Below are 26,353 nucleotides of genomic sequence, written 5' to 3' on the forward strand. Positions count from 1 at the left end.
TTTTAATGCCTCTATGATGTTTCTCCACGGTTGGTTGGCAGCAGTGTCCAGGAGATTAATCTTTAATTCCTGGAGACTCCAGGGCAATCCTGGAGGCTTGGCAACCCTACAATTGCGTGAGGTAAGCAGTCAAGTACTGACTTTTCATATTGAATCTACATTTTCTTTACCCAACATTTGGACTTCTGTCCCTTTCTCCCCAGGTTTTGCCGGGCCTCCGACAGGTCAATTTCACCCCTTAGGGCCTCTGCCTGCCCCATTTCTTATGCCTGCACCACATAATCTACAAGCCTCTCCATCACCATTTTGATGCCCATTTTAGTTCATGCATCCGGAAAGTCCCGAAAGGCCTCTCCCGACCAACAATCACGGCATGTGTTTATTGAATGATTTCAGGGGCTTTCGTCGCGAAGACACTAGCCAGAAGTCCAGCGCAGGTGTTGATGAGTTTTTATGTGAGAAAGGTCAGTGCTAAGTTTACTTCTTAGTACAGCACAGAAGGAGGCCACAGGCCAGTAAATGTTTTCCCTTGCAGAGATTGCTACCTTTGAGGTCCTTGTTTTTAACTTGGTCCCTATCCGTAGCTGGTGAAAGTGTGAGTAGAGGACTAGAGTACAAGGCGGCAGAAGTTATGCTGCAGCTATACAAAACCCTGGTTAGACCGCACCTGGAGTACTGTGAGCAGTTCTGGGCACCGCACCTTCGGAAGGACATATCGGCCTCGGAGGGAGTGCAGCGTAGGTTTACTAGAACGCTAGCCGGACTTCAAGGGTTAAGTTACGAGGAGAGATGACACAAATTGGGGTTGTATTCTCTGGAGTTTCGAAGGTTAAGGGGTGATCTGATGGAAGTTCATAAGATATTAAGGGGAACAGATAGGGTGGATAGAGAGCAACTATTTCCGCTGGTTGGGGATTCTAGGAGTAGGGGGCAGAGTCTAAAAAGTAGAGCCAGACCTTTGAGGAGAGAGATGAGAAAACATTACTACCCACAAAGGGTGGTAGAAGTTTGTAAGTCTCTCACGCAAAGGGCAATTGATAGGAGCTGAATTGCGAAATTGAAATGTGAGAGAGATAGGTTTTTGTCAAGCAAAGGTATGAAGGGATATGGGCGAAAGGCAGGTCTCTGGAGTTAGATGAGAGATGAGCCATGATGTTCTGAAATGGCGGAGCAGGCAGGCAGGCAGGCAGACAGGCAGGCAGGCGGGTGGGTGTGAATGGCCTCCTCCTGTTGCTATGTTGTAGGATTTGAATGAAGCGTTGAGCTTGCTATGTGATTGTTTTGCAGATGAAGCAGGACTTGTGTGTGTTTGTGTTTGGCAGTGCGAATGCGTGTACCCTGTGAGTGATGTTGTTTCCCCCGGCGCCAGGCAAGTGCAGAAAGTATGGTAAAGAATGAAGAAGAAGACTGCAGCCCTTTAAGTAAAGGGAAAAGCAAGCAATTGATGCCTACGGCCATACTAGTCTGAAAACGCCCGATCTCGTCTGATCTCGGAAGCTAAGCAGAGTCAGGCCTGGTTAGTACTTGGATGGGAGACCGCCTGGGAATACCAGGTGCAGTAGGCTTTTCTTGCCAGCAGAGGCTGCTCTCAGCTCTGCGCACTCCCTTCAATCACAAAGCTTTTTGCTGCTTGCTCCTGCACTCTCTCTCGCTTTCCTTTGCCCATTCCTTTGCTGCACATTCTCCTGCTGCCAGACAAAGGCAAGGGAGTCGACACAGAGTCAACAAAAAAAAACACATGAAGAAAATAAGCTGGCAAAAAACATACACAAAGCAGCAAGCGTTTAAGTAAAGAGAAGCAAAGCAGGCCATCGCTTACTCCCACACTCCTCTGAAAAGTACCCCATCCCATCCGATATCACAAGCTAAGTCAGAGGCAGGCCTGGTCAGTACTCGCTTGGGACACCGCCTGGAAATAGCAACTGCCGTCAGCTTTTCTTGTTAGCTGTTTGCTGTTCTTCACGCCGACGCTGCCTTCATTTGCCAGTCTTTTTGCTGATCGCTCGCTCGCTCGCTCACTCGGTCGCTCGCTGTTGCTCGCTTTCCTCGGCCCATTTCCTGGCAGCACGTTCATAGGAACGGGAGAAGGCCATTCAGCCCTTTGAGCCTGTTCCGCCATTCGTGACTGATGTGTACCTTAACTCCATTTACCCGCCTGTGCTCCATAACCCTCAACACCCGTGCCTAACAAAAATCAATCAATCTCGGTTTTGAGATTTTCAATTGATCCCCAGCCTCAACAGCTTTTTGGGGGAGAGAGTTCCAGATTTCTACTACACTTTGTGTGAAGAAGTGCTTCCTGACATCACCCGTGAACTGCCTAGCTGTAATTTTCAGATTATGCCCCCTTGTTCCGGACTCCCCCACCAGAGGAAATAGTTTCTCTATCGAGCCTATCAGCTCCTTTAATAATCTTAAACACCTCAATTAGATCTTAATCTTCTAAACTCAAGGGAATACGAGCCTAGTCGATGCAACCTGTCCTGACAACTTAACCCTTTTAGCCCCGGTATCATTTTGGTAAATGTGCGCTGCAGCCCCTCCAAGACCAGTGTATCCTTCCTGAGGTGTGGTGCCCAGAACTGAACGCAGTACTCCAGATGCGGTCTAAGCAGAGCTTTATACAACCGTAGCATAACTTTGTATTGTATTCCAGCCCTGTTGAGATGAAGACTAACATTCGCCGACCTGCCGGTCAAATCGGGGCCAGCGGCTGCTTTTATCCATGTGCGGAAAGGCACACATCTTCTTCTGGCCTGAATTGGGCCAAGGTGACTTAAATTGGGGTGTGGGCTTGAGCCTTTTCTAAGCAGCTGGGCCTGGGAGAGGAGAAAAGGCTGCTCCCCGGTTGTCTGTATTTTGAGGCAGGAGGGACCAGCGTTTTTGCAGCAGTGAGTGAGTGAGTGAGTGAGTGAAGGAATGGTGAAGCTAATGAAGGTTAAGGCCAGGGGAAGGCAATGAAGGGTAGGTAGGGTTGCCAACTCTGGTTGGACGCATTCCTGGAGGTTTTATCACATGACTTCCAACCACCCGACCCAGTCAAACATCCTTTTTGACCCATCTGCTATAATTTTCGAACTAATTAAGAAAAGCGTTCAAAGAAAAGGAAAAAACATTTTTCTTTTAATGCCTCTATGATGTTTCTCCACGGTTGGCTGGCAGCAGTGTCCAGGAGATTAATCTTTAATTCCTGGAGACTCCAGGGCAATCCTGGAGGCTTGGCAACCCTACAATTGCGTGAGGTAAGCATTCAAGTACTGACTTTTCATATTGAATCTACATTTTCTTTACCCAACATTTGGACTTCTGTCCCTTTCTCCCCAGGTTTTGCCGGGCCTCCGACAGGTCAATTTCACCCCTTAGGGCCTCTGCCTGCCCCATTTCTTATGCCTACACCACATAATCTACAAGCCTCTCCATCACCATTTTGATGCCCATTTTAGTTCATGCATCCGGAAAGTCCCGAAAGGCCTCTCCCGACCAACAATCACGGCATGTGTTTATTGAATGATTTCAGGGGCTTTCGTCGCGAAGACACTAGCCAGAAGTCCAGCGCAGGTGTTGATGAGTTTTTATGTGAGAAAGGTCAGTGCTAAGTTTACTTCTTAGTACAGCACAGAAGGAGGCCACAGGCCAGTAAATGTTTTCCCTTGCAGAGATTGCTACCTTTGAGGTCCTTGTTTTTAACTTGGTCCCTATCCGTAGCTGGTGAAAGTGTGAGTAGAGGACTAGAGTACAAGGCGGCAGAAGTTATGCTGCAGCTATACAAAACCCTGGTTAGACCGCACCTGGAGTACTGTGAGCAGTTCTGGGCACCGCACCTTCGGAAGGACATATCGGCCTCGGAGGGAGTGCGGCGTAGGTTTACTAGAACGCTAGCCGGACTTCAAGGGTTAAGTTACGAGGAGAGATGACACAAATTGGGGTTGTATTCTCTGGAGTTTCGAAGGTTAAGGGGTGATCTGATGGAAGTTCATAAGATATTAAGGGGAACAGATAGGGTGGATAGAGAGCAACTATTTCCGCTGGTTGGGGATTCTAGGAGTAGGGGGCAGAGTCTAAAAAGTAGAGCCAGACCTTTGAGGAGAGAGATGAGAAAACATTACTACCCACAAAGGGTGGTAGAAGTTTGTAAGTCTCTCACGCAAAGGGCAATTGATAGGAGCTGAATTGCGAAATTGAAATGTGAGAGAGATAGGTTTTTGTCAAGCAAAGGTATGAAGGGATATGGGCGAAAGGCAGGTCTCTGGAGTTAGATGAGAGATGAGCCATGATGTTCTGAAATGGCGGAGCAGGCAGGCAGGCAGGCAGGCAGACAGGCAGGCAGGCGGGTGTGAATGGCCTCCTCCTGTTGCTATGTTGTAGGATTTGAATGAAGCGTTGAGCTTGCTATGTGATTGTTTTGCAGATGAAGCAGGACTTGTGTGTGTTTGTGTTTGGCAGTGCGAATGCGTGTACCCTGTGAGTGATGTTGTTTCCCCCGGCGCCAGGCAAGTGCAGAAAGTGTGGTAAAGAATGAAGTAGAGGACTGCAGCCCTTTAAGTAAAGGGAAAAGCAAGCAATTGATGCCTACGGCCATACTAGTCTGAAAACGCCCGATCTCGTCTGATCTCGGAAACTAAGCAGAGTCAGGCCTGGTTAGTACTTGGATGGGAGACCGCCTGGGAATACCAGGTGCAGTAGGCTTTTCTTGCCAGCAGAGGCTGCTCTCAGCTCTGCGCACTCCCTTCAATCACAAAGCTTTTTGCTGCTTGCTCCTGCACTCTCTCTCGCTTTCCTTTGCCCATTCCTTTGCTGCACATTCTCCTGCTGCCAGACAAAGGCAAGGGAGTCGACACAGAGTCAACAAAAAAAAACACATGAAGAAAATAAGCTGGCAAAAAACATACACAAAGCAGCAAGCGTTTAAGTAAAGAGAAGCAAAGCAGGCCATCGCTTACTCCCACACTCCTCTGAAAAGTACCCCATCCCATCCGATATCACAAGCTAAGTCAGAGGCAGGCCTGGTCAGTACTCGCTTGGGACACCGCCTGGAAATAGCAACTGCCGTCAGCTTTTCTTGTTAGCTGTTTGCTGTTCTTCACGCCGACGCTGCCTTCATTTGCCAGTCTTTTTGCTGATCGCTCGCTCGCTCGCTCACTCGCTCGCTCGCTGTTGCTCGCTTTCCTCTGCCCATTTCCTGGCAGCACGTTCATAGGAACGGGAGAAGGCCATTCAGCCCTTTGAGCCTGTTCCGCCATTCGTGACTGATGTGTACCTTAACTCCATTTACCCGCCTGTGCTCCATAACCCTCAACACCCGTGCCTAACAAAAATCAATCAATCTCGGTTTTGAGATTTTCAATTGATCCCCAGCCTCAACAGCTTTTTGGGGGAGAGAGTTCCAGATTTCTACTACACTTTGTGTGAAGAAGTGCTTCCTGACATCACCCGTGAACTGCCTAGCTGTAATTTTCAGATTATGCCCCCTTGTTCCGGACTCCCCCACCAGAGGAAATAGTTTCTCTATCGAGCCTATCAGCTCCTTTAATAATCTTAAACACCTCAATTAGATCTTAATCTTCTAAACTCAAGGGAATACGAGCCTAGTCGATGCAACCTGTCCTGACAACTTAACCCTTTTAGCCCCGGTATCATTTTGGTAAATGTGCGCTGCAGCCCCTCCAAGACCAGTGTATCCTTCCTGAGGTGTGGTGCCCAGAACTGAACGCAGTACTCCAGATGCGGTCTAAGCAGAGCTTTATACAACCGTAGCATAACTTTGTATTGTATTCCAGCCCTGTTGAGATGAAGACTAACATTCGCCGACCTGCCGGTCAAATCGGGGCCAGCGGCTGCTTTTATCCATGTGCGGAAAGGCACACATCTTCTTCTGGCCTGAATTGGGCCAAGGTGACTTAAATTGGGGTGTGGGCTTGAGCCTTTTCTAAGCAGCTGGGCCTGGGAGAGGAGAAAAGGCTGCTCCCCGGTTGTCTGTATTTTGAGGCAGGAGGGACCAGCGTTTTTGCAGCAGTGAGTGAGTGAGTGAGTGAGTGAAGGAATGGTGAAGCTAATGAAGGTTAAGGCCAGGGGAAGGCAATGAAGGGTAGGTAGGGTTGCCAACTCTGGTTGGACGCATTCCTGGAGGTTTTATCACATGACTTCCAACCACCCGACCCAGTCAAACATCCTTTTTGACCCATCTGCTATAATTTTCGAACTAATTAAGAAAAGCGTTCAAAGAAAAGGAAAAACCATTTTTCTTTTAATGCCTCTATGATGTTTCTCCACGGTTGGTTGGCAGCAGTGTCCAGGAGATTAATCTTTAATTCCTGGAGACTCCAGGGCAATCCTGGAGGCTTGGCAACCCTACAATTGCGTGAGGTAAGCAGTCAAGTACTGACTTTTCATATTGAATCTACATTTTCTTTACCCAACATTTGGACTTCTGTCCCTTTCTCCCCAGGTTTTGCCGGGCCTCCGACAGGTCAATTTCACCCCTTAGGGCCTCTGCCTGCCCCATTTCTTATGCCTACACCACATAATCTACAAGCCTCTCCATCACCATTTTGATGCCCATTTTAGTTCATGCATCCGGAAAGTCCCGAAAGGCCTCTCCCGACCAACAATCACGGCATGTGTTTATTGAATGATTTCAGGGGCTTTCGTCGCGAAGACACTAGCCAGAAGTCCAGCGCAGGTGTTGATGAGTTTTTATGTGAGAAAGGTCAGTGCTAAGTTTACTTCTTAGTACAGCACAGAAGGAGGCCACAGGCCAGTAAATGTTTTCCCTTGCAGAGATTGCTACCTTTGAGGTCCTTGTTTTTAACTTGGTCCCTATCCGTAGCTGGTGAAAGTGTGAGTAGAGGACTAGAGTACAAGGCGGCAGAAGTTATGCTGCAGCTATACAAAACCCTGGTTAGACCGCACCTGGAGTACTGTGAGCAGTTCTGGGCACCGCACCTTCGGAAGGACATATCGGCCTCGGAGGGAGTGCAGCGTAGGTTTACTAGAACGCTAGCCGGACTTCAAGGGTTAAGTTACGAGGAGAGATGACACAAATTGGGGTTGTATTCTCTGGAGTTTCGAAGGTTAAGGGGTGATCTGATGGAAGTTCATAAGATATTAAGGGGAACAGATAGGGTGGATAGAGAGCAACTATTTCCGCTGGTTGGGGATTCTAGGAGTAGGGGGCAGAGTCTAAAAAGTAGAGCCAGACCTTTGAGGAGAGAGATGAGAAAACATTACTACCCACAAAGGGTGGTAGAAGTTTGTAAGTCTCTCACGCAAAGGGCAATTGATAGGAGCTGAATTGCGAAATTGAAATGTGAGAGAGATAGGTTTTTGTCAAGCAAAGGTATGAAGGGATATGGGCGAAAGGCAGGTCTCTGGAGTTAGATGAGAGATGAGCCATGATGTTCTGAAATGGCGGAGCAGGCAGGCAGGCAGGCAGACAGGCAGGCAGGCGGGTGGGTGTGAATGGCCTCCTCCTGTTGCTATGTTGTAGGATTTGAATGAAGCGTTGAGCTTGCTATGTGATTGTTTTGCAGATGAAGCAGGACTTGTGTGTGTTTGTGTTTGGCAGTGCGAATGCGTGTACCCTGTGAGTGATGTTGTTTCCCCCGGCGCCAGGCAAGTGCAGAAAGTATGGTAAAGAATGAAGAAGAAGACTGCAGCCCTTTAAGTAAAGGGAAAAGCAAGCAATTGATGCCTACGGCCATACTAGTCTGAAAACGCCCGATCTCGTCTGATCTCGGAAGCTAAGCAGAGTCAGGCCTGGTTAGTACTTGGATGGGAGACCGCCTGGGAATACCAGGTGCAGTAGGCTTTTCTTGCCAGCAGAGGCTGCTCTCAGCTCTGCGCACTCCCTTCAATCACAAAGCTTTTTGCTGCTTGCTCCTGCACTCTCTCTCGCTTTCCTTTGCCCATTCCTTTGCTGCACATTCTCCTGCTGCCAGACAAAGGCAAGGGAGTCGACACAGAGTCAACAAAAAAAAACACATGAAGAAAATAAGCTGGCAAAAAACATACACAAAGCAGCAAGCGTTTAAGTAAAGAGAAGCAAAGCAGGCCATCGCTTACTCCCACACTCCTCTGAAAAGTACCCCATCCCATCCGATATCACAAGCTAAGTCAGAGGCAGGCCTGGTCAGTACTCGCTTGGGACACCGCCTGGAAATAGCAACTGCCGTCAGCTTTTCTTGTTAGCTGTTTGCTGTTCTTCACGCCGACGCTGCCTTCATTTGCCAGTCTTTTTGCTGATCGCTCGCTCGCTCGCTCACTCGCTCGCTCGCTGTTGCTCGCTTTCCTCGGCCCATTTCCTGGCAGCACGTTCATAGGAACGGGAGAAGGCCATTCAGCCCTTTGAGCCTGTTCCGCCATTCGTGACTGATGTGTACCTTAACTCCATTTACCCGCCTGTGCTCCATAACCCTCAACACCCGTGCCTAACAAAAATCAATCAATCTCGGTTTTGAGATTTTCAATTGATCCCCAGCCTCAACAGCTTTTTGGGGGAGAGAGTTCCAGATTTCTACTACACTTTGTGTGAAGAAGTGCTTCCTGACATCACCCGTGAACTGCCTAGCTGTAATTTTCAGATTATGCCCCCTTGTTCCGGACTCCCCCACCAGAGGAAATAGTTTCTCTATCGAGCCTATCAGCTCCTTTAATAATCTTAAACACCTCAATTAGATCTTAATCTTCTAAACTCAAGGGAATACGAGCCTAGTCGATGCAACCTGTCCTGACAACTTAACCCTTTTAGCCCCGGTATCATTTTGGTAAATGTGCGCTGCAGCCCCTCCAAGACCAGTGTATCCTTCCTGAGGTGTGGTGCCCAGAACTGAACGCAGTACTCCAGATGCGGTCTAAGCAGAGCTTTATACAACCGTAGCATAACTTTGTATTGTATTCCAGCCCTGTTGAGATGAAGACTAACATTCGCCGACCTGCCGGTCAAATCGGGGCCAGCGGCTGCTTTTATCCATGTGCGGAAAGGCACACATCTTCTTCTGGCCTGAATTGGGCCAAGGTGACTTAAATTGGGGTGTGGGCTTGAGCCTTTTCTAAGCAGCTGGGCCTGGGAGAGGAGAAAAGGCTGCTCCCCGGTTGTCTGTATTTTGAGGCAGGAGGGACCAGCGTTTTTGCAGCAGTGAGTGAGTGAGTGAGTGAGTGAAGGAATGGTGAAGCTAATGAAGGTTAAGGCCAGGGGAAGGCAATGAAGGGTAGGTAGGGTTGCCAACTCTGGTTGGACGCATTCCTGGAGGTTTTATCACATGACTTCCAACCACCCGACCCAGTCAAACATCCTTTTTGACCCATCTGCTATAATTTTCGAACTAATTAAGAAAAGCGTTCAAAGAAAAGGAAAAAACATTTTTCTTTTAATGCCTCTATGATGTTTCTCCACGGTTGGCTGGCAGCAGTGTCCAGGAGATTAATCTTTAATTCCTGGAGACTCCAGGGCAATCCTGGAGGCTTGGCAACCCTACAATTGCGTGAGGTAAGCATTCAAGTACTGACTTTTCATATTGAATCTACATTTTCTTTACCCAACATTTGGACTTCTGTCCCTTTCTCCCCAGGTTTTGCCGGGCCTCCGACAGGTCAATTTCACCCCTTAGGGCCTCTGCCTGCCCCATTTCTTATGCCTACACCACATAATCTACAAGCCTCTCCATCACCATTTTGATGCCCATTTTAGTTCATGCATCCGGAAAGTCCCGAAAGGCCTCTCCCGACCAACAATCACGGCATGTGTTTATTGAATGATTTCAGGGGCTTTCGTCGCGAAGACACTAGCCAGAAGTCCAGCGCAGGTGTTGATGAGTTTTTATGTGAGAAAGGTCAGTGCTAAGTTTACTTCTTAGTACAGCACAGAAGGAGGCCACAGGCCAGTAAATGTTTTCCCTTGCAGAGATTGCTACCTTTGAGGTCCTTGTTTTTAACTTGGTCCCTATCCGTAGCTGGTGAAAGTGTGAGTAGAGGACTAGAGTACAAGGCGGCAGAAGTTATGCTGCAGCTATACAAAACCCTGGTTAGACCGCACCTGGAGTACTGTGAGCAGTTCTGGGCACCGCACCTTCGGAAGGACATATCGGCCTCGGAGGGAGTGCAGCGTAGGTTTACTAGAACGCTAGCTGGACTTCAAGGGTTAAGTTACGAGGAGAGATGACACAAATTGGGGTTGTATTCTCTGGAGTTTCGAAGGTTAAGGGGTGATCTGATGGAAGTTCATAAGATATTAAGGGGAACAGATAGGGTGGATAGAGAGCAACTATTTCCGCTGGTTGGGGATTCTAGGAGTAGGGGGCAGAGTCTAAAAAGTAGAGCCAGACCTTTGAGGAGAGAGATGAGAAAACATTACTACCCACAAAGGGTGGTAGAAGTTTGTAAGTCTCTCACGCAAAGGGCAATTGATAGGAGCTGAATTGCGAAATTGAAATGTGAGAGAGATAGGTTTTTGTCAAGCAAAGGTATGAAGGGATATGGGCGAAAGGCAGGTCTCTGGAGTTAGATGAGAGATGAGCCATGATGTTCTGAAATGGCGGAGCAGGCAGGCAGGCAGGCAGACAGGCAGGCAGGCGGGTGTGAATGGCCTCCTCCTGTTGCTATGTTGTAGGATTTGAATGAAGCGTTGAGCTTGCTATGTGATTGTTTTGCAGATGAAGCAGGACTTGTGTGTGTTTGTGTTTGGCAGTGCGAATGCGTGTACCCTGTGAGTGATGTTGTTTCCCCCGGCGCCAGGCAAGTGCAGAAAGTATGGTAAAGAATGAAGAAGAAGACTGCAGCCCTTTAAGTAAAGGGAAAAGCAAGCAATCCATGCCTACGGCCATACTAGTCTGAAAACGCCCGATCTCGTCTGATCTCGGAAGCTAAGCAGAGTCAGGCCTGGTTAGTACTTGGATGGGAGACCGCCTGGGAATACCAGGTGCAGTAGGCTTTTCTTGCCAGCAGAGGCTGCTCTCAGCTCTGCGCACTCCCTTCAATCACAAAGCTTTTTGCTGCTTGCTCCTGCACTCTCTCTCGCTTTCCTTTGCCCATTCCTTTGCTGCACATTCTCCTGCTGCCAGACAAAGGCAAGGGAGTCGACACAGAGTCAACAAAAAAAAACACATGAAGAAAATAAGCTGGCAAAAAACATACACAAAGCAGCAAGCGTTTAAGTAAAGAGAAGCAAAGCAGGCCATCGCTTACTCCCACACTCCTCTGAAAAGTACCCCATCCCATCCGATATCACAAGCTAAGTCAGAGGCAGGCCTGGTCAGTACTCGCTTGGGACACCGCCTGGAAATAGCAACTGCCGTCAGCTTTTCTTGTTAGCTGTTTGCTGTTCTTCACGCCGACGCTGCCTTCATTTGCCAGTCTTTTTGCTGATCGCTCGCTCGCTCGCTCACTCGCTCGCTCGCTGTTGCTCGCTTTCCTCTGCCCATTTCCTGGCAGCACGTTCATAGGAACGGGAGAAGGCCATTCAGCCCTTTGAGCCTGTTCCGCCATTCGTGACTGATGTGTACCTTAACTCCATTTACCCGCCTGTGCTCCATAACCCTCAACACCCGTGCCTAACAAAAATCAATCAATCTCGGTTTTGAGATTTTCAATTGATCCCCAGCCTCAACAGCTTTTTGGGGGAGAGAGTTCCAGATTTCTACTACACTTTGTGTGAAGAAGTGCTTCCTGACATCACCCGTGAACTGCCTAGCTGTAATTTTCAGATTATGCCCCCTTGTTCCGGACTCCCCCACCAGAGGAAATAGTTTCTCTATCGAGCCTATCAGCTCCTTTAATAATCTTAAACACCTCAATTAGATCTTAATCTTCTAAACTCAAGGGAATACGAGCCTAGTCGATGCAACCTGTCCTGACAACTTAACCCTTTTAGCCCCGGTATCATTTTGGTAAATGTGCGCTGCAGCCCCTCCAAGACCAGTGTATCCTTCCTGAGGTGTGGTGCCCAGAACTGAACGCAGTACTCCAGATGCGGTCTAAGCAGAGCTTTATACAACCGTAGCATAACTTTGTATTGTATTCCAGCCCTGTTGAGATGAAGACTAACATTCGCCGACCTGCCGGTCAAATCGGGGCCAGCGGCTGCTTTTATCCATGTGCGGAAAGGCACACATCTTCTTCTGGCCTGAATTGGGCCAAGGTGACTTAAATTGGGGTGTGGGCTTGAGCCTTTTCTAAGCAGCTGGGCCTGGGAGAGGAGAAAAGGCTGCTCCCCGGTTGTCTGTATTTTGAGGCAGGAGGGACCAGCGTTTTTGCAGCAGTGAGTGAGTGAGTGAGTGAGTGAAGGAATGGTGAAGCTAATGAAGGTTAAGGCCAGGGGAAGGCAATGAAGGGTAGGTAGGGTTGCCAACTCTGGTTGGACGCATTCCTGGAGGTTTTATCACATGACTTCCAACCACCCGACCCAGTCAAACATCCTTTTTGACCCATCTGCTATAATTTTCGAACTAATTAAGAAAAGCGTTCAAAGAAAAGGAAAAAACATTTTTCTTTTAATGCCTCTATGATGTTTCTCCACGGTTGGCTGGCAGCAGTGTCCAGGAGATTAATCTTTAATTCCTGGAGACTCCAGGGCAATCCTGGAGGCTTGGCAACCCTACAATTGCGTGAGGTAAGCATTCAAGTACTGACTTTTCATATTGAATCTACATTTTCTTTACCCAACATTTGGACTTCTGTCCCTTTCTCCCCAGGTTTTGCCGGGCCTCCGACAGGTCAATTTCACCCCTTAGGGCCTCTGCCTGCCCCATTTCTTATGCCTACACCACATAATCTACAAGCCTCTCCATCACCATTTTGATGCCCATTTTAGTTCATGCATCCGGAAAGTCCCGAAAGGCCTCTCCCGACCAACAATCACGGCATGTGTTTATTGAATGATTTCAGGGGCTTTCGTCGCGAAGACACTAGCCAGAAGTCCAGCGCAGGTGTTGATGAGTTTTTATGTGAGAAAGGTCAGTGCTAAGTTTACTTCTTAGTACAGCACAGAAGGAGGCCACAGGCCAGTAAATGTTTTCCCTTGCAGAGATTGCTACCATTGAGGTCCTTGTTTTTAACTTGGTCCCTATCCGTAGCTGGTGAAAGTGTGAGTAGAGGACTAGAGTACAAGGCGGCAGAAGTTATGCTGCAGCTATACAAAACCCTGGTTAGACCGCACCTGGAGTACTGTGAGCAGTTCTGGGCACCGCACCTTCGGAAGGACATATCGGCCTCGGAGGGAGTGCAGCGTAGGTTTACTAGAACGCTAGCTGGACTTCAAGGGTTAAGTTACGAGGAGAGATGACACAAATTGGGGTTGTATTCTCTGGAGTTTCGAAGGTTAAGGGGTGATCTGATGGAAGTTCATAAGATATTAAGGGGAACAGATAGGGTGGATAGAGAGCAACTATTTCCGCTGGTTGGGGATTCTAGGAGTAGGGGGCAGAGTCTAAAAAGTAGAGCCAGACCTTTGAGGAGAGAGATGAGAAAACATTACTACCCACAAAGGGTGGTAGAAGTTTGTAAGTCTCTCACGCAAAGGGCAATTGATAGGAGCTGAATTGCGAAATTGAAATGTGAGAGAGATAGGTTTTTGTCAAGCAAAGGTATGAAGGGATATGGGCGAAAGGCAGGTCTCTGGAGTTAGATGAGAGATGAGCCATGATGTTCTGAAATGGCGGAGCAGGCAGGCAGGCAGGCAGACAGGCAGGCAGGCGGGTGGGTGTGAATGGCCTCCTCCTGTTGCTATGTTGTAGGATTTGAATGAAGCGTTGAGCTTGCTATGTGATTGTTTTGCAGATGAAGCAGGACTTGTGTGTGTTTGTGTTTGGCAGTGCGAATGCGTGTACCCTGTGAGTGATGTTGTTTCCCCCGGCGCCAGGCAAGTGCAGAAAGTATGGTAAAGAATGAAGAAGAAGACTGCAGCCCTTTAAGTAAAGGGAAAAGCAAGCAATTGATGCCTACGGCCATACTAGTCTGAAAACGCCCGATCTCGTCTGATCTCGGAAGCTAAGCAGAGTCAGGCCTGGTTAGTACTTGGATGGGAGACCGCCTGGGAATACCAGGTGCAGTAGGCTTTTCTTGCCAGCAGAGGCTGCTCTCAGCTCTGCGCACTCCCTTCAATCACAAAGCTTTTTGCTGCTTGCTCCTGCACTCTCTCTCGCTTTCCTTTGCCCATTCCTTTGCTGCACATTCTCCTGCTGCCAGACAAAGGCAAGGGAGTCGACACAGAGTCAACAAAAAAAAACACATGAAGAAAATAAGCTGGCAAAAAACATACACAAAGCAGCAAGCGTTTAAGTAAAGAGAAGCAAAGCAGGCCATCGCTTACTCCCACACTCCTCTGAAAAGTACCCCATCCCATCCGATATCACAAGCTAAGTCAGAGGCAGGCCTGGTCAGTACTCGCTTGGGACACCGCCTGGAAATAGCAACTGCCGTCAGCTTTTCTTGTTAGCTGTTTGCTGTTCTTCACGCCGACGCTGCCTTCATTTGCCAGTCTTTTTGCTGATCGCTCGCTCGCTCGCTCACTCGCTCGCTCGCTGTTGCTCGCTTTCCTCTGCCCATTTCCTGGCAGCACGTTCATAGGAACGGGAGAAGGCCATTCAGCCCTTTGAGCCTGTTCCGCCATTCGTGACTGATGTGTACCTTAACTCCATTTACCCGCCTGTGCTCCATAACCCTCAACACCCGTGCCTAACAAAAATCAATCAATCTCGGTTTTGAGATTTTCAATTGATCCCCAGCCTCAACAGCTTTTTGGGGGAGAGAGTTCCAGATTTCTACTACACTTTGTGTGAAGAAGTGCTTCCTGACATCACCCGTGAACTGCCTAGCTGTAATTTTCAGATTATGCCCCCTTGTTCCGGACTCCCCCACCAGAGGAAATAGTTTCTCTATCGAGCCTATCAGCTCCTTTAATAATCTTAAACACCTCAATTAGATCTTAATCTTCTAAACTCAAGGGAATACGAGCCTAGTCGATGCAACCTGTCCTGACAACTTAACCCTTTTAGCCCCGGTATCATTTTGGTAAATGTGCGCTGCAGCCCCTCCAAGACCAGTGTATCCTTCCTGAGGTGTGGTGCCCAGAACTGAACGCAGTACTCCAGATGCGGTCTAAGCAGAGCTTTATACAACCGTAGCATAACTTTGTATTGTATTCCAGCCCTGTTGAGATGAAGACTAACATTCGCCGACCTGCCGGTCAAATCGGGGCCAGCGGCTGCTTTTATCCATGTGCGGAAAGGCACACATCTTCTTCTGGCCTGAATTGGGCCAAGGTGACTTAAATTGGGGTGTGGGCTTGAGCCTTTTCTAAGCAGCTGGGCCTGGGAGAGGAGAAAAGGCTGCTCCCCGGTTGTCTGTATTTTGAGGCAGGAGGGACCAGCGTTTTTGCAGCAGTGAGTGAGTGAGTGAGTGAGTGAAGGAATGGTGAAGCTAATGAAGGTTAAGGCCAGGGGAAGGCAATGAAGGGTAGGTAGGGTTGCCAACTCTGGTTGGACGCATTCCTGGAGGTTTTATCACATGACTTCCAACCACCCGACCCAGTCAAACATCCTTTTTGACCCATCTGCTATAATTTTCGAACTAATTAAGAAAAGCGTTCAAAGAAAAGGAAAAACCATTTTTCTTTTAATGCCTCTATGATGTTTCTCCACGGTTGGTTGGCAGCAGTGTCCAGGAGATTAATCTTTAATTCCTGGAGACTCCAGGGCAATCCTGGAGGCTTGGCAACCCTACAATTGCGTGAGGTAAGCAGTCAAGTACTGACTTTTCATATTGAATCTACATTTTCTTTACCCAACATTTGGACTTCTGTCCCTTTCTCCCCAGGTTTTGCCGGGCCTCCGACAGGTCAATTTCACCCCTTAGGGCCTCTGCCTGCCCCATTTCTTATGCCTACACCACATAATCTACAAGCCTCTCCATCACCATTTTGATGCCCATTTTAGTTCATGCATCCGGAAAGTCCCGAAAGGCCTCTCCCGACCAACAATCACGGCATGTGTTTATTGAATGATTTCAGGGGCTTTCGTCGCGAAGACACTAGCCAGAAGTCCAGCGCAGGTGTTGATGAGTTTTTATGTGAGAAAGGTCAGTGCTAAGTTTACTTCTTAGTACAGCACAGAAGGAGGCCACAGGCCAGTAAATGTTTTCCCTTGCAGAGATTGCTACCTTTGAGGTCCTTGTTTTTAACTTGGTCCCTATCCGTAGCTGGTGAAAGTGTGAGTAGAGGACTAGAGTACAAGGCGGCAGAAGTTATGCTGCAGCTATACAAAACCCTGGTTAGACCGCACCTGGAGTACTGTGAGCAGTTCTGGGCACCGCACCTTCGGAAGGACATATCGGCCTCGGAGGGAGTGCAGCGTAGGTTTACTAGAACGCTAGCCGGACTTCAAGGGTTAAGTTACGAGGAGAGATGACACAAATTGGGGTTGTATTCTCTGGAGTTTCGAAGGTTAAGGGGTGATCTGATGGAAGTTCATAAGATATTAAGGGGAACAGATAGGGTGGATAGAGAGCAACTATTTCCGCTGGTTGGGGATTCTAGGAGTAGGGGGCAGAGTCTAAAAAGTAGAGCCAGACCTTTGAGGAGAGAGATGAGAAAACATTACTACCCACAAAGGGTGGTAGAAGTTTGTAAGTCTCTCACGCAAAGGGCAATTGATAGGAGCTGAATTGCGAAATTGAAATGTGAGAGAGATAGGTTTTTGTCAAGCAAAGGTATGAAGGGATATGGGCGAAAGGCAGGTCTCTGGAGTTAGATGAGAGATGAGCCATGATGTTCTGAAATGGCGGAGCAGGCAGGCAGGCAGGCAGACAGGCAGGCAGGCGGGTGGGTGTGAATGGCCTCCTCCTGTTGCTATGTTGTAGGATTTGAATGAAGCGTTGAGCTTGCTATGTGATTGTTTTGCAGATGAAGCAGGACTTGTGTGTGTTTGTGTTTGGCAGTGCGAATGCGTGTACCCTGTGAGTGATGTTGTTTCCCCCGGCGCCAGGCAAGTGCAGAAAGTATGGTAAAGAATGAAGAAGAAGACTGCAGCCCTTTAAGTAAAGGGAAAAGCAAGCAATTGATGCCTACGGCCATACTAGTCTGAAAACGCCCGATCTCGTCTGATCTCGGAAGCTTAAGCAGAGTCAGGCCTGGTTAGTACTTGGATGGGAGACCGCCTGGGAATACCAGGTGCAGTAGGCTTTTCTTGCCAGCAGAGGCTGCTCTCAGCTCTGCGCACTCCCTTCAATCACAAAGCTTTTTGCTGCTTGCTCCTGCACTCTCTCTCGCTTTCCTTTGCCCATTCCTTTGCTGCACATTCTCCTGCTGCCAGACAAAGGCAAGGGAGTCGACACAGAGTCAACAAAAAAAAACACATGAAGAAAATAAGCTGGCAAAAAACATACACAAAGCAGCAAGCGTTTAAGTAAAGAGAAGCAAAGCAGGCCATCGCTTACTCCCACACTCCTCTGAAAAGTACCCCATCCCATCCGATATCACAAGCTAAGTCAGAGGCAGGCCTGGTCAGTACTCGCTTGGGACACCGCCTGGAAATAGCAACTGCCGTCAGCTTTTCTTGTTAGCTGTTTGCTGTTCTTCACGCCGACGCTGCCTTCATTTGCCAGTCTTTTTGCTGATCGCTCGCTCGCTCGCTCACTCGGTCGCTCGCTGTTGCTCGCTTTCCTCGGCCCATTTCCTGGCAGCACGTTCATAGGAACGGGAGAAGGCCATTCAGCCCTTTGAGCCTGTTCCGCCATTCGTGACTGATGTGTACCTTAACTCCATTTACCCGCCTGTGCTCCATAACCCTCAACACCCGTGCCTAACAAAAATCAATCAATCTCGGTTTTGAGATTTTCAATTGATCCCCAGCCTCAACAGCTTTTTGGGGGAGAGAGTTCCAGATTTCTACTACACTTTGTGTGAAGAAGTGCTTCCTGACATCACCCGTGAACTGCCTAGCTGTAATTTTCAGATTATGCCCCCTTGTTCCGGACTCCCCCACCAGAGGAAATAGTTTCTCTATCGAGCCTATCAGCTCCTTTAATAATCTTAAACACCTCAATTAGATCTTAATCTTCTAAACTCAAGGGAATACGAGCCTAGTCGATGCAACCTGTCCTGACAACTTAACCCTTTTAGCCCCGGTATCATTTTGGTAAATGTGCGCTGCAGCCCCTCCAAGACCAGTGTATCCTTCCTGAGGTGTGGTGCCCAGAACTGAACGCAGTACTCCAGATGCGGTCTAAGCAGAGCTTTATACAACCGTAGCATAACTTTGTATTGTATTCCAGCCCTGTTGAGATGAAGACTAACATTCGCCGACCTGCCGGTCAAATCGGGGCCAGCGGCTGCTTTTATCCATGTGCGGAAAGGCACACATCTTCTTCTGGCCTGAATTGGGCCAAGGTGACTTAAATTGGGGTGTGGGCTTGAGCCTTTTCTAAGCAGCTGGGCCTGGGAGAGGAGAAAAGGCTGCTCCCCGGTTGTCTGTATTTTGAGGCAGGAGGGACCAGCGTTTTTGCAGCAGTGAGTGAGTGAGTGAGTGAGTGAAGGAATGGTGAAGCTAATGAAGGTTAAGGCCAGGGGAAGGCAATGAAGGGTAGGTAGGGTTGCCAACTCTGGTTGGACGCATTCCTGGAGGTTTTATCACATGACTTCCAACCACCCGACCCAGTCAAACATCCTTTTTGACCCATCTGCTATAATTTTCGAACTAATTAAGAAAAGCGTTCAAAGAAAAGGAAAAACCATTTTTCTTTTAATGCCTCTATGATGTTTCTCCACGGTTGGCTGGCAGCAGTGTCCAGGAGATTAATCTTTAATTCCTGGAGACTCCAGGGCAATCCTGGAGGCTTGGCAACCCTACAATTGCGTGAGGTAAGCATTCAAGTACTGACTTTTCATATTGAATCTACATTTTCTTTACCCAACATTTGGACTTCTGTCCCTTTCTCCCCAGGTTTTGCCGGGCCTCCGACAGGTCAATTTCACCCCTTAGGGCCTCTGCCTGCCCCATTTCTTATGCCTACACCACATAATCTACAAGCCTCTCCATCACCATTTTGATGCCCATTTTAGTTCATGCATCCGGAAAGTCCCGAAAGGCCTCTCCCGACCAACAATCACGGCATGTGTTTATTGAATGATTTCAGGGGCTTTCGTCGCGAAGACACTAGCCAGAAGTCCAGCGCAGGTGTTGATGAGTTTTTATGTGAGAAAGGTCAGTGCTAAGTTTACTTCTTAGTACAGCACAGAAGGAGGCCACAGGCCAGTAAATGTTTTCCCTTGCAGAGATTGCTACCTTTGAGGTCCTTGTTTTTAACTTGGTCCCTATCCGTAGCTGGTGAAAGTGTGAGTAGAGGACTAGAGTACAAGGCGGCAGAAGTTATGCTGCAGCTATACAAAACCCTGGTTAGACCGCACCTGGAGTACTGTGAGCAGTTCTGGGCACCGCACCTTCGGAAGGACATATCGGCCTCGGAGGGAGTGCAGCGTAGGTTTACTAGAACGCTAGCTGGACTTCAAGGGTTAAGTTACGAGGAGAGATGACACAAATTGGGGTTGTATTCTCTGGAGTTTCGAAGGTTAAGGGGTGATCTGATGGAAGTTCATAAGATATTAAGGGGAACAGATAGGGTGGATAGAGAGCAACTATTTCCGCTGGTTGGGGATTCTAGGAGTAGGGGGCAGAGTCTAAAAAGTAGAGCCAGACCTTTGAGGAGAGAGATGAGAAAACATTACTACCCACAAAGGGTGGTAGAAGTTTGTAAGTCTCTCACGCAAAGGGCAATTGATAGGAGCTGAATTGCGAAATTGAAATGTGAGAGAGATAGGTTTTTGTCAAGCAAAGGTATGAAGGGATATGGGCGAAAGGCAGGTCTCTGGAGTTAGATGAGAGATGAGCCATGATGTTCTGAAATGGCGGAGCAGGCAGGCAGGCAGGCAGACAGGCAGGCAGGCGGGTGTGAATGGCCTCCTCCTGTTGCTATGTTGTAGGATTTGAATGAAGCGTTGAGCTTGCTATGTGATTGTTTTGCAGATGAAGCAGGACTTGTGTGTGTTTGTGTTTGGCAGTGCGAATGCGTGTACCCTGTGAGTGATGTTGTTTCCCCCGGCGCCAGGCAAGTGCAGAAAGTATGGTAAAGAATGAAGAAGAAGACTGCAGCCCTTTAAGTAAAGGGAAAAGCAAGCAATTGATGCCTACGGCCATACTAGTCTGAAAACGCCTGATCTCGTCTGATCTCGGAAGCTAAGCAGAGTCAGGCCTGGTTAGTACTTGGATGGGAGACCGCCTGGGAATACCAGGTGCAGTAGGCTTTTCTTGCCAGCAGAGGCTGCTCTCAGCTCTGCGCACTCCCTTCAATCACAAAGCTTTTTGCTGCTTGCTCCTGCACTCTCTCTCGCTTTCCTTTGCCCATTCCTTTGCTGCACATTCTCCTGCTGCCAGACAAAGGCAAGGGAGTCGACACAGAGTCAACAAAAAAAAACACATGAAGAAAATAAGCTGGCAAAAAACATACACAAAGCAGCAAGCGTTTAAGTAAAGAGAAGCAAAGCAGGCCATCGCTTACTCCCACACTCCTCTGAAAAGTACCCCATCCCATCCGATATCACAAGCTAAGTCAGAGGCAGGCCTGGTCAGTACTCGCTTGGGACACCGCCTGGAAATAGCAACTGCCGTCAGCTTTTCTTGTTAGCTGTTTGCTGTTCTTCACGCCGACGCTGCCTTCATTTGCCAGTCTTTTTGCTGATCGCTCGCTCGCTCGCTCACTCGCTCGCTCGCTGTTGCTCGCTTTCCTCTGCCCATTTCCTGGCAGCACGTTCATAGGAACGGGAGAAGGCCATTCAGCCCTTTGAGCCTGTTCCGCCATTCGTGACTGATGTGTACCTTAACTCCATTTACCCGCCTGTGCTCCATAACCCTCAACACCCGTGCCTAACAAAAATCAATCAATCTCGGTTTTGAGATTTTCAATTGATCCCCAGCCTCAACAGCTTTTTGGGGGAGAGAGTTCCAGATTTCTACTACACTTTGTGTGAAGAAGTGCTTCCTGACATCACCCGTGAACTGCCTAGCTGTAATTTTCAGATTATGCCCCCTTGTTCCGGACTCCCCCACCAGAGGAAATAGTTTCTCTATCGAGCCTATCAGCTCCTTTAATAATCTTAAACACCTCAATTAGATCTTAATCTTCTAAACTCAAGGGAATACGAGCCTAGTCGATGCAACCTGTCCTGACAACTTAACCCTTTTAGCCCCGGTATCATTTTGGTAAATGTGCGCTGCAGCCCCTCCAAGACCAGTGTATCCTTCCTGAGGTGTGGTGCCCAGAACTGAACGCAGTACTCCAGATGCGGTCTAAGCAGAGCTTTATACAACCGTAGCATAACTTTGTATTGTATTCCAGCCCTGTTGAGATGAAGACTAACATTCGCCGACCTGCCGGTCAAATCGGGGCCAGCGGCTGCTTTTATCCATGTGCGGAAAGGCACACATCTTCTTCTGGCCTGAATTGGGCCAAGGTGACTTAAATTGGGGTGTGGGCTTGAGCCTTTTCTAAGCAGCTGGGCCTGGGAGAGGAGAAAAGGCTGCTCCCCGGTTGTCTGTATTTTGAGGCAGGAGGGACCAGCGTTTTTGCAGCAGTGAGTGAGTGAGTGAGTGAGTGAAGGAATGGTGAAGCTAATGAAGGTTAAGGCCAGGGGAAGGCAATGAAGGGTAGGTAGGGTTGCCAACTCTGGTTGGACGCATTCCTGGAGGTTTTATCACATGACTTCCAACCACCCGACCCAGTCAAACATCCTTTTTGACCCATCTGCTATAATTTTCGAACTAATTAAGAAAAGCGTTCAAAGAAAAGGAAAAACCATTTTTCTTTTAATGCCTCTATGATGTTTCTCCACGGTTGGTTGGCAGCAGTGTCCAGGAGATTAATCTTTAATTCCTGGAGACTCCAGGGCAATCCTGGAGGCTTGGCAACCCTACAATTGCGTGAGGTAAGCAGTCAAGTACTGACTTTTCATATTGAATCTACATTTTCTTTACCCAACATTTGGACTTCTGTCCCTTTCTCCCCAGGTTTTGCCGGGCCTCCGACAGGTCAATTTCACCCCTTAGGGCCTCTGCCTGCCCCATTTCTTATGCCTACACCACATAATCTACAAGCCTCTCCATCACCATTTTGATGCCCATTTTAGTTCATGCATGCGGAAAGTCCCGAAAGGCCTCTCCCGACCAACAATCACGGCATGTGTTTATTGAATGATTTCAGGGGCTTTCGTCGCGAAGACACTAGCCAGAAGTCCAGCGCAGGTGTTGATGAGTTTTTATGTGAGAAAGGTCAGTGCTAAGTTTACTTCTTAGTACAGCACAGAAGGAGGCCACAGGCCAGTAAATGTTTTCCCTTGCAGAGATTGCTACCTTTGAGGTCCTTGTTTTTAACTTGGTCCCTATCCGTAGCTGGTGAAAGTGTGAGTAGAGGACTAGAGTACAAGGCGGCAGAAGTTATGCTGCAGCTATACAAAACCCTGGTTAGACCGCACCTGGAGTACTGTGAGCAGTTCTGGGCACCGCACCTTCGGAAGGACATATCGGCCTCGGAGGGAGTGCAGCGTAGGTTTACTAGAACGCTAGCCGGACTTCAAGGGTTAAGTTACGAGGAGAGATGACACAAATTGGGGTTGTATTCTCTGGAGTTTCGAAGGTTAAGGGGTGATCTGATGGAAGTTCATAAGATATTAAGGGGAACAGATAGGGTGGATAGAGAGCAACTATTTCCGCTGGTTGGGGATTCTAGGAGTAGGGGGCAGAGTCTAAAAAGTAGAGCCAGACCTTTGAGGAGAGAGATGAGAAAACATTACTACCCACAAAGGGTGGTAGAAGTTTGTAAGTCTCTCACGCAAAGGGCAATTGATAGGAGCTGAATTGCGAAATTGAAATGTGAGAGAGATAGGTTTTTGTCAAGCAAAGGTATGAAGGGATATGGGCGAAAGGCAGGTCTCTGGAGTTAGATGAGAGATGAGCCATGATGTTCTGAAATGGCGGAGCAGGCAGACAGGCAGGCAGACAGGCAGGCAGGCGGGTGGGTGTGAATGGCCTCCTCCTGTTGCTATGTTGTAGGATTTGAATGAAGCGTTGAGCTTGCTATGTGATTGTTTTGCAGATGAAGCAGGACTTGTGTGTGTTTGTGTTTGGCAGTGCGAATGCGTGTACCCTGTGAGTGATGTTGTTTCCCCCGGCGCCAGGCAAGTGCAGAAAGTATGGTAAAGAATGAAGAAGAAGACTGCAGCCCTTTAAGTAAAGGGAAAAGCAAGCAATTGCTGCCTACGGCCATACTAGTCTGAAAACGCCTGATCTCGTCTGATCTCGGAAGCTAAGCAGAGTCAGGCCTGGTTAGTACTTGGATGGGAGACCGCCTGGGAATACCAGGTGCAGTAGGCTTTTCTTGCCAGCAGAGGCTGCTCTCAGCTCTGCGCACTCCCTTCAATCACAAAGCTTTTTGCTGCTTGCTCCTGCACTCTCTCTCGCTTTCCTTTGCCCATTCCTTTGCTGCACATTCTCCTGCTGCCAGACAAAGGCAAGGGAGTCGACACAGAGTCAACAAAAAAAAACACATGAAGAAAATAAGCTGGCAAAAAACATACACAAAGCAGCAAGCGTTTAAGTAAAGAGAAGCAAAGCAGGCCATCGCTTACTCCCACACTCCTCTGAAAAGTACCCCATCCCATCCGATATCACAAGCTAAGTCAGAGGCAGGCCTGGTCAGTACTCGCTTGGGACACCGCCTGGAAATAGCAACTGCCGTCAGCTTTTCTTGTTAGCTGTTTGCTGTTCTTCACGCCGACGCTGCCTTCATTTGCCAGTCTTTTTGCTGATCGCTCGCTCGCTCGCTCACTCGCTCGCTCGCTGTTGCTCGCTTTCCTCGGCCCATTTCCTGGCAGCACGTTCATAGGAACGGGAGAAGGCCATTCAGCCCTTTGAGCCTGTTCCGCCATTCGTGACTGATGTGTACCTTAACTCCATTTACCCGCCTGTGCTCCATAACCCTCAACACCCGTGCCTAACAAAAATCAATCAATCTCGGTTTTGAGATTTTCAATTGATCCCCAGCCTCAACAGCTTTTTGGGGGAGAGAGTTCCAGATTTCTACTACACTTTGTGTGAAGAAGTGCTTCCTGACATCACCCGTGAACTGCCTAGCTGTAATTTTCAGATTATGCCCCCTTGTTCCGGACTCCCCCACCAGAGGAAATAGTTTCTCTATCGAGCCTATCAGCTCCTTTAATAATCTTAAACACCTCAATTAGATCTTAATCTTCTAAACTCAAGGGAATACGAGCCTAGTCGATGCAACCTGTCCTGACAACTTAACCCTTTTAGCCCCGGTATCATTTTGGTAAATGTGCGCTGCAGCCCCTCCAAGACCAGTGTATCCTTCCTGAGGTGTGGTGCCCAGAACTGAACGCAGTACTCCAGATGCGGTCTAAGCAGAGCTTTATACAACCGTAGCATAACTTTGTATTGTATTCCAGCCCTGTTGAGATGAAGACTAACATTCGCCGACCTGCCGGTCAAATCGGGGCCAGCGGCTGCTTTTATCCATGTGCGGAAAGGCACACATCTTCTTCTGGCCTGAATTGGGCCAAGGTGACTTAAATTGGGGTGTGGGCTTGAGCCTTTTCTAAGCAGCTGGGCCTGGGAGAGGAGAAAAGGCTGCTCCCCGGTTGTCTGTATTTTGAGGCAGGAGGGACCAGCGTTTTTGCAGCAGTGAGTGAGTGAGTGAGTGAGTGAAGGAATGGTGAAGCTAATGAAGGTTAAGGCCAGGGGAAGGCAATGAAGGGTAGGTAGGGTTGCCAACTCTGGTTGGACGCATTCCTGGAGGTTTTATCACATGACTTCCAACCACCCGACCCAGTCAAACATCCTTTTTGACCCATCTGCTATAATTTTCGAACTAATTAAGAAAAGCGTTCAAAGAAAAGGAAAAAACATTTTTCTTTTAATGCCTCTATGATGTTTCTCCACGGTTGGCTGGCAGCAGTGTCCAGGAGATTAATCTTTAATTCCTGGAGACTCCAGGGCAATCCTGGAGGCTTGGCAACCCTACAATTGCGTGAGGTAAGCATTCAAGTACTGACTTTTCATATTGAATCTACATTTTCTTTACCCAACATTTGGACTTCTGTCCCTTTCTCCCCAGGTTTTGCCGGGCCTCCGACAGGTCAATTTCACCCCTTAGGGCCTCTGCCTGCCCCATTTCTTATGCCTACACCACATAATCTACAAGCCTCTCCATCACCATTTTGATGCCCATTTTAGTTCATGCATCCGGAAAGTCCCGAAAGGCCTCTCCCGACCAACAATCACGGCATGTGTTTATTGAATGATTTCAGGGGCTTTCGTCGCGAAGACACTAGCCAGAAGTCCAGCGCAGGTGTTGATGAGTTTTTATGTGAGAAAGGTCAGTGCTAAGTTTACTTCTTAGTACAGCACAGAAGGAGGCCACAGGCCAGTAAATGTTTTCCCTTGCAGAGATTGCTACCTTTGAGGTCCTTGTTTTTAACTTGGTCCCTATCCGTAGCTGGTGAAAGTGTGAGTAGAGGACTAGAGTACAAGGCGGCAGAAGTTATGCTGCAGCTATACAAAACCCTGGTTAGACCGCACCTGGAGTACTGTGAGCAGTTCTGGGCACCGCACCTTCGGAAGGACATATCGGCCTCGGAGGGAGTGCGGCGTAGGTTTACTAGAACGCTAGCCGGACTTCAAGGGTTAAGTTACGAGGAGAGATGACACAAATTGGGGTTGTATTCTCTGGAGTTTCGAAGGTTAAGGGGTGATCTGATGGAAGTTCATAAGATATTAAGGGGAACAGATAGGGTGGATAGAGAGCAACTATTTCCGCTGGTTGGGGATTCTAGGAGTAGGGGGCAGAGTCTAAAAAGTAGAGCCAGACCTTTGAGGAGAGAGATGAGAAAACATTACTACCCACAAAGGGTGGTAGAAGTTTGTAAGTCTCTCACGCAAAGGGCAATTGATAGGAGCTGAATTGCGAAATTGAAATGTGAGAGAGATAGGTTTTTGTCAAGCAAAGGTATGAAGGGATATGGGCGAAAGGCAGGTCTCTGGAGTTAGATGAGAGATGAGCCATGATGTTCTGAAATGGCGGAGCAGGCAGGCAGGCAGGCAGGCAGACAGGCAGGCAGGCGGGTGTGAATGGCCTCCTCCTGTTGCTATGTTGTAGGATTTGAATGAAGCGTTGAGCTTGCTATGTGATTGTTTTGCAGATGAAGCAGGACTTGTGTGTGTTTGTGTTTGGCAGTGCGAATGCGTGTACCCTGTGAGTGATGTTGTTTCCCCCGGCGCCAGGCAAGTGCAGAAAGTGTGGTAAA

The 26,353-nt window shown here is 48.4% G+C and overlaps 8 non-coding genes across 8 annotated transcripts; all 8 read left to right on the top strand.

Annotated features, from left to right (window-relative positions):
- Nucleotides 1–1,446: 1,446 nt before the first annotated feature.
- Nucleotides 1,447–1,565, top strand: LOC137322373 (5S ribosomal RNA). The gene has a single exon (XR_010963088.1). It is a non-coding gene; the product is annotated as a 5S ribosomal RNA (ribosomal RNA).
- Nucleotides 1,566–4,567: 3,002 nt separating this feature from the next.
- Nucleotides 4,568–4,686, top strand: LOC137322246 (5S ribosomal RNA). The gene has a single exon (XR_010963003.1). It is a non-coding gene; the product is annotated as a 5S ribosomal RNA (ribosomal RNA).
- A 3,002-nt stretch (nt 4,687–7,688) lies between these two features.
- On the top strand, nt 7,689–7,807 carry LOC137322374 (5S ribosomal RNA). Its single transcript, XR_010963089.1, has one exon. It is a non-coding gene; the product is annotated as a 5S ribosomal RNA (ribosomal RNA).
- A 2,998-nt stretch (nt 7,808–10,805) lies between these two features.
- Nucleotides 10,806–10,924, top strand: LOC137322375 (5S ribosomal RNA). Its single transcript, XR_010963090.1, has one exon. It is a non-coding gene; the product is annotated as a 5S ribosomal RNA (ribosomal RNA).
- Nucleotides 10,925–13,926: 3,002 nt separating this feature from the next.
- On the top strand, nt 13,927–14,045 carry LOC137322376 (5S ribosomal RNA). Its single transcript, XR_010963091.1, has one exon. It is a non-coding gene; the product is annotated as a 5S ribosomal RNA (ribosomal RNA).
- A 3,002-nt stretch (nt 14,046–17,047) lies between these two features.
- LOC137322284 (5S ribosomal RNA) lies at nt 17,048–17,167 on the top strand. The gene has a single exon (XR_010963039.1). It is a non-coding gene; the product is annotated as a 5S ribosomal RNA (ribosomal RNA).
- A 2,998-nt stretch (nt 17,168–20,165) lies between these two features.
- On the top strand, nt 20,166–20,284 carry LOC137322231 (5S ribosomal RNA). Its single transcript, XR_010962988.1, has one exon. It is a non-coding gene; the product is annotated as a 5S ribosomal RNA (ribosomal RNA).
- A 3,002-nt stretch (nt 20,285–23,286) lies between these two features.
- Nucleotides 23,287–23,405, top strand: LOC137322232 (5S ribosomal RNA). Its single transcript, XR_010962989.1, has one exon. It is a non-coding gene; the product is annotated as a 5S ribosomal RNA (ribosomal RNA).
- The last annotated feature ends 2,948 nt before the right edge of the window (nt 23,406–26,353 follow it).

Source organism: Heptranchias perlo, chromosome 5, assembly GCF_035084215.1.
Source record: "Heptranchias perlo isolate sHepPer1 chromosome 5, sHepPer1.hap1, whole genome shotgun sequence".
In the NCBI taxonomy this organism is placed as follows: Eukaryota; Metazoa; Chordata; class Chondrichthyes; order Hexanchiformes; family Hexanchidae; genus Heptranchias; species Heptranchias perlo.